General features: G+C 46.0%; 1 long non-coding RNA gene across 1 annotated transcript; it reads left to right on the top strand.

Annotated features, from left to right (window-relative positions):
• The first annotated feature begins 1,730 nt into the window (after positions 1 to 1,730).
• LOC114806375 lies at positions 1,731 to 7,478 on the top strand. Its single transcript, XR_003754403.2, has 3 exons — positions 1,731 to 1,850; positions 5,499 to 5,540; positions 7,233 to 7,478. It is a non-coding gene; the product is annotated as an uncharacterized LOC114806375 (long non-coding RNA).
• The last annotated feature ends 207 nt before the right edge of the window (positions 7,479 to 7,685 follow it).

Genomic DNA, 7,685 nt, shown 5'->3' with positions numbered 1-7,685 from the left:
AAACCAGCATTAGGCATAGTAATAAATAATAAAGCAGCACCACCTAGAAGAAAGAGCATAGGCCTGGGAGAGAGAGGACCTGGGTTCTAATCCCAGCTCTGCCTCTTGCCTGCGGTGTGACCTTGGGCAAGTCACTTCCCTTCTCTGTGCCTCAGTTACCTCATTGGTAAAATGGGGACTAAATCCTATTTCTTTCTCGTTAGGCTATGAGCCCAGTGTAAGACAAGGGACTGGGTCCAACCTAATGATCTTGTATCTACCCCAGAGCTCACTACAGTGCTTGGCTCATAGTAAGCACTTAACAAGTGCTATCAGAAGAAACAACAGCAACAATAAAAAACAACTGACAAGTATTTCAGCTCCAGGGACAATTTTTATGCATACAGGGTATAGTTGTTACTTAGAGTCTCCTGCATCTGCCTCTTCGATCATAGAATGCTCAGTCGGTAATCAGTTGTATCTTCTTGGCCTCTGTTGAAGTCATCAAGTGACTGCTACTGTACAGATTTGGGATGTGATGATTAACCTCATCAGTGGTATCTATTGAGCGCTTACTTTGTGCAGAGCAATGTGCTAAGTGCTTGGGACAGGACAACGCAACCGAGTTGGCGGACACGTTCTCTGCCGACAACGTCACCTCATGGGACGACTCTCCTTGCTCTGAACTGAGGCCCCTGATCAAAGGGGAGGCATGACTACAGCCGATCAGTTAGTAGAGGGCTGATAGCAACAATGAAAATAATAATAATATTGATTATTATAACAATTGTGGTATTTGTCAAGTTTTTACTATGTGCCGAGCACTCTGCTAAGTGCTGGGATAGGTGCACAATAATCAAATTGGGTGCAGTCCCTGTCCCACATGGGCTTCACAGTCCAAGAAGGAGGGAGAACAGGAATAAATCCCCATTTCACAGAAAGCAAGGCACAGAGAAGTGAATGGCATGCCCAAGGTCGCAGAGCAGGCAAGTGGAAGAGCCGGGATTAGAACTCGGAAAGACAGCAGTACCAGGTTCCAGTTTTTGCTCCACCACTAAGGAACTGTTGAGTTCCATTCAGGGCTACTTCAGATCTCTGAAGCATACCTACCACTTGGGAGAAAGCGAAGAGGGGTATTGTGGGGCATCATTCGTGACTGAAAAGTCGTTGGGAAAAAGGAAGGTTGACGAACAATGACAAAAGTTTATTGCGATGGTCCTAAGCCAAATTTGAAGCTGAGATCCCTTTCTCTGAGTTCCCTGCCTAATGCAGCATTAATCAAGAAAAATGGCATCGTTATTGTTGTTATTTTTCATTTAAGCAAGCTGTTCTGCTACAGCCAATTTCATCTGGCCTTCAGAATTGGCAGAGGCTGTTCAAAAACCAGCCTGGAAACTGCTCTAGGCTGTAGGGTAGGCTCCTCTATCTTTTCCTTTCAGCTGAGGCATTGGTGTAGTGGGGTGGAGGGTAGGAGGGGGAAAGCAGGGTAGCAAGAGGAGAAGAGAGTGGGTCTAGGGACCTAGAAGAGTCTGGAATGTGTGCAATTTTAGTCCATGCGGCATTTTCTGAGTGAGACATTCCACAGGTTTTGAGGGTAGAGGTTAGGCAAAAGTTAACGGAGAAAGGCCCCCTAATCTAAGAAACTCATGTGAGTTCTGCCAAATGAGAACAATTCTGGGAAATAGCAATTTCATCTCTTGGTATCTCACACTCATTTAAAAATGTGTTTGCTTTCCAACATTTCTTTACATTCAAGGAAAGAGGCTTCTGACAGTCGTCTTCACCCCAGAACCAGCGAGGTCTCTGGTCCCTGGGGCAGCTGAGCCTGCTGTTTGCCTGCAAATGCTTTCCAATTCTTCTGGCAACTCTAAGTAAGTAGCAGCAGGAACCGAGAAACCCTACTGTGAGAAATTTCGAATCTTGTTAAGAGCTTTAGAGGGATTTTGGGGACTTTAGAGATTTTACTTTGTCACATTTGAAAATCATAATTTTACTTTGGCACATTTTCCCCTAGCCTAAACTGAGGAAGAATACAAGAGGCCCAATGGAAATCTGTGGGCATATGGGAATTTAGGGGGACTAGAATGAACCTAAAATCCTAAGGATGGGAGGCTGAACAGACGGAGCTGGAAAAGGGAAGAGGGTTTTCAAGCCGTGAGGCTACCCTAAGGTGGCCCTCTTACTTGTCTGAAACCAGCATCTAAGGCCACGTCTGTCCTTCCTTCCACCGAGTCCAAATCTGTTCAGAGGGAGAGGGTGAGGCTGGGAGGAACCTGGGACTCATGATAGGTTGGAATAGGGCCAGTTCATGTGAAATGTGGAACACAGTGCATGGAGCTTGAGCCAGAAGAACACTTAAGGAAGCCACTCCCAGAAACCAGGGAGAGAGGCAGGTAGCAAGACCCAAACAGGTGAAGGTGGAGCTGATCCAGGATTGGGATGGGGTGTGAAAAATAACTTTAACCTGGGCTGCAAGAAGGAAGAACCAGATGCATTGCTCAGCTGAAATCCCAGTCCAGCAGACCTTCCTGACACTGCCTTTTAATGTCCTCTAAACAGCTCCAAGCAGGTTTCCTGGTTTCTGGCTGACCTTACGCCATTTAATCTGGCATTTCAGAGCAGATTAAATACTTTGCTTGATGTCTGGTTTCTAAAGGGGTATATCTAATCCCTAGACGAGGTTAGGGCAATCTAGATTTTCATACAAGTAGCATACAGGTTTGAACTGGCAGGAGGACCACATCTATTGGCTCAAGGCAGATGCTCAGATGTCATGAGTCCATCTTAAAGGCCATTTCATTTGGAAGGAAAATGGCTCACAGAGTGGAGAAAGACAAGCCTCTGGCTTTGTAGGTTTTGGGGGCTGGTGAAGCTTGCTGAAACATTTGAGTAATTCTGAAAACTTGAACTTACAGCTTACAGTTAAAATGAGCATTATTTCATTATTATTTCTCCAAAATGGCCTGCTTCACCCTCATTCCCCTTCACCTGCAGGGCTGAGCCTGGGTCTTCTTGAGCACGTGACAGATTGCATTCCTGATCATTCAGGAATGATCAGGAATGATCATTAATAGAATCAGCGTGGCTCAGTGGAAAGAGCACGGGTTTAGGAGTCAGAGGTCATGGGTTCTAATCCCGGCTCCACCACCTATCAGCTGTGTGACTTGGGGCAAGTCACTTGACTTCTCGGTGCCTCAGTTACCTCATCTGTAAAATGGGGATTAAGACTGTGAGCCTCATGTGGGACAACCTGATTACCCTGTATCTACCCCAGAGCTTAGAACAGTGCTCAGCACATAGTAAGCATTTAACAAATACCAACATTATTATTATTATTATTCATACTTCAGTTATACTGAAGACATTTCCCATTTATGGAGAACCAGACTAGAACGTTAATCAGGGCCTAGAGAGTGACATTCCTTCATCACAAATGAAGGCAGGAAAGTGGGGTTTTGAGGATGTGCGTAGATGCCTGACATCCCAATAGGTGAAAATCCCAATCTTGGTAACTCTGCTCAGGGGGAAAGATGGCAGGATCTCAAAAGAGAAGACTCGAGGGAATAATGGTCAATCAATATGAGGCCAGAGGGGCTGGGTTGCCTGAAAATGAGGTTGAGAAGCTGTTCCTGCTCTTGATTTGGGTTATCCCTGAGAAGAAAGGAAGACCTTGGTACTCGGAGTTGAAAGAAATGGATGGAGAGAGAGTACCTAAGAGGGCCGGTAACATTTGGGGGTTGAAATAGGGAGGGTTTCCCTATATCTAGTTGTTGTTTTTTTCCTCCAAGAAGTGGGGTTTAGATCAGAGATTTGAAGAAAATGGACTCACTGCACCTTTCTAAGGTTATTATCATTATTATTACTATTATTACTATGACTGACATATCTTAAACATTAACGATGTGCAAAACACTGTACTAAGTGCTGGGGAGAGACTGAAAAAGCAATCAGCACACAGTTCCTGATCCATCAGGGGCCCAGAATTTAAGGCGAGGGGGTAGACCCACAGAACAATAAGAATACATGACAAAAACAATTAAAGCAAGTTAAAATTCAACAGTCCAAAATATCAACATTGTCATATGAGGCTCAAATGGGACTTGGAGGGGGTAGTCATTCGGTCCCTCACTACTCCAGGCCTAGTCCACAGTCCTGCCACAATCTTCCCAGTTCTCTCACAGCAGGAAAGTCAGGTTTTTCTCCCATGGTGTTTGGTCAATCAATCAGTCAGTCAATCAATGGCATTTGTGTGTAGAACACTGTACTGAGCACTTGGGAGAGCACAATACAACAAAAATTAGCAGACATGTTCTCTGCCCATAACGATCTCAAAGTCTAGAGGGGGAGAGGGAGGTAGCTTTGGCCACTGGGCAGGCACCTATACACTCTGCAGGATGGCGTGGAGACTCTAGTCATATTGGTCCTTGGTTGGGACCAGGTTAAATGATCATGACTGAAGCCTATCTTTCTGTTTCACCTGGGCAAGGTCCATGACTTAGCCTGTCTGTCCTGGGCCATGACACCATTTTAATTTGAGGCTCAGCCAGATTGTTTTTACATTAAAGGCTAATTTGGTTTTTCTTTTCATTGGTTCATTCTTTCAATCATATTTATTGAGCGCTGTACTAAGCACTTGGAATGTACAATTCGGCAACAGATAGAGACAGTCCCTGCCCAACCACGGGCTCACAGTCTAAACGAAGGAGACAGCAAAACAAAACAAGTAGTCAGGCGTCAATACCATCAATTAGCTATGGGATTGAGAGCATTGGAAATCAAGGTTCATAGGTTCTGTGAATGTGGGGCGTGTGAGGGGCTTATGAGTGTGTGTGTGTGTGTGAGTTTACTTTTGGGTGGGTGAAAGTGACTATGTGTTTGAGTGTGTGTGAAACTGAGACAGTATGTGAGAGTGTGTGAAGATGTGAGAATCTCTGTGTGTGTGTGTGTGTGTGTGTGCGTGTGCAGGTGAGAGGGGCATTTCCAGGTTTGTGTTTTTGAGAGTTGCACTGAAGTCCACACTTTTCCCCCTCCCTATACCACAGGTGATCCTTTGGTGGGAAAAAGGAATAAAGTGGAGAATTCAAACAGCACTCAGAAAAACTTAGCGAACCTTTGACTCATTTTCATTAGAGGCCCAACCAGTTATCTAAAGCAAAAGAAACTTTGTGAAACTTACCCCTGCAGTTTCAAGTTTTCCCCTGAAGAATCCCTCCCACTTTCTCCGCCCTCATCTTCAGTTATCCCCACAATACATAAACAGGCCCCTCGCCCCTCCAGCTTCCAATCATGTACTCTTCTCCTTAATACCTAAGACACTCTTATTACCTGAAACTGCACTACCGTTTCTTATCGGAGTGCCCATTATTTATCTCCATTGTTGGCCATATTGGCAGGGAGTACATGTCTTGCTTCTGTTTTACTGTCTCAAGCACTTCATACAGTGCCTAGAACTTGGAAGGCACTCAGTAAATACCATTAACTGATTGCTTACCTCCTATGATGCTTTGAACTATCCCTAGGGTTTCCCAAGCACACAGATGACCACTTCTGATCTACGGCATGTAAGTAGTCCAAGGTAATAATAAATACTAATAATTGAGGTGTTTGTCAAACTCATACCGTATGCCAAGCACTGTACTAAGCCCTAGGGTAGATACAAGATAATCAGGTTAGACACAGTCCCTATCCCACATGGGCCTCACAGGCTCAAGAAACAGAAGAACAGATATTGAATCCCCATCTGTAAAGTGGGGTAACTGAGACAGAGAGAAGCGAAGTGACTTGCCTACACAGCAGGCAAATGACGGAGCCGGGATTAGAACCTAGTGTCCCTTGACCCCCCAGGCCCATGATCTTTCCACTAGGCCATGCTGCTTCTAAGGTGACCAGAATTTCCCCAGCTCAAGATGATCCAAAAGGTGAGGCCCCTGAGGGGGATGAGAAAGTGGAAGAGAGGCCAAGGCCTAAGGGGGAAACTCATTCGGGCCCAGTCCCAGGTAGTCCAATTCAGCCATGATGGCAGTGGTGATGGCAGCAGTGGTGCCTGGTGCCCCCACCAGAAGATTAGGGGAAGACTCTGTTGTAGCCTCTTCCTCTTCTCTGCTAACTGTCACCACCGAAGCAGCAGTTGAGGGGTCTCTTCCACCATTCTAGCCTAAAACAGATTCCTAATGGGTCGCACCTTAGGCTTTTTGGTCCAAGGGATGGGATCAATCCCTGCTCTGCCATTTATCTGCTGTGTGACCTTGGGCAAGTCACTCAGCTTCTCTGTGCCTCAGTTCCCTCATCTGCAAAATGGGAATTCAATCCCTTTTCTTCCTCTTCCTTAAACTGTGAGCCCTATGTGTGACCTGATTATCTCGTATCTACCCCAGCACTTGGTATAGTGCATGTGGCACATTAGAGAAACAAAGTGCATGGGCTGGGCTGTAGTAGGAAATCAGAGAGGTAAGGTAGGAGGGGGCAGGGTGTTTGAGTGCTTTTGAGCCAGTGGTAAGAAATTCCTATTTGATGGGGAGGTGGATGGGCAACCGCTGGAAGTTCTTTAGAAGTGAAAAACATGGACCGAATGGTTTTGTAGACAAATGATCTGGCCAGTGGAATGAAGTATGGGTGGAAGTGGGGAGAGACAGGAGGCAGGGAGGTCAGCAAGGAGGCTGATGTAATAATCATGTCTAGGATTAATGTGGTAGTAGCTTGGATGGAGAGGAAAGGGCAGGTTTTAGTGATATTGTGAAGGTTGAACTGCCAGGATTTGGAGATAGGATATGTGGGTTAAATGAGAGAGATGAATCAAGGATAACGCCATGACATGGAGGATGGTGGTGCTGTCTGTCGGGATGGAAAAGTCGGGGGAAGGACAGGGTTTGGATGGGAGTATGAGGTGTTCTGTTTTGGACATGTTAAGTTGGACATGTCTGCAGGACATCCAAGTAGAGCTGTCCTGAAGGCAGGAGGAAATGTGAGACTGCAGAGGAGAGAGATCAGGATTGGAGATTTAGATTTGAGAATCATCCATGCAGGGGTGGTAGTTGAGGCCACGGGAGAGAATGAGTTCTCCTAGGGAGTGGGTACAGTTGGAAAATAGATGGGGACCCAGAACTGGGCTTTGAGGGACTCCTACAACTAGAGGGTGGGTGGCAGAGGAGGAGCCCAAGGATCGCCAGGGTTATCTAGGACCACCTTGTGGCCTGTGACTATCCATCAACAGTGGAAAGCCCTGCTGTAAAACACCTTGATAACTTTTCCCAAAGGTGCAGAGCAAAATCTGATTGCCACCAAGAGTCCTCAAGCCCCAAAGCCACATCCTGGGAAATCACGTCCCACGAGAAGCATGCTGCACCACACTTCATTTGGGGAAACCTGTTTATGAGAAAAATGTGCACGGCTGCTTCGGACTGACTTGTTTTGCCTCCCTTGAAGCAGAGGAATTTCGCCTGTTAGCTAAGCATTGCCAAGAGAGATTTTGTAATTGCAATGAGAATGTGGTGTTTGCGCTCCGAGGGGTCTCATTTTGTTATGTTCACATCTGGTTCGCATCGGCTTGTTTTTGTGTCTTTTGCAAATATAGTTGTATGTGCATTTCCCTCCCCTCCCTGCCCCCTGTCCTTACCCCAAGGGTAACAGAAACAGATCAACAAATCCATTCCCCCAAGGTGGTGCTGGCTCACAGACCTTACTGCCTTCATTTTCTCTGATGCCAGGGA

The sequence above is a fragment of the Ornithorhynchus anatinus genome, chromosome X1, assembly GCF_004115215.2.
Source record: "Ornithorhynchus anatinus isolate Pmale09 chromosome X1, mOrnAna1.pri.v4, whole genome shotgun sequence".
Classification (NCBI taxonomy): Eukaryota; Metazoa; Chordata; class Mammalia; order Monotremata; family Ornithorhynchidae; genus Ornithorhynchus; species Ornithorhynchus anatinus.
Note: the sequence above shows the minus strand (reverse complement) of the source record. Positions and strands in the feature narration are given on the sequence as shown.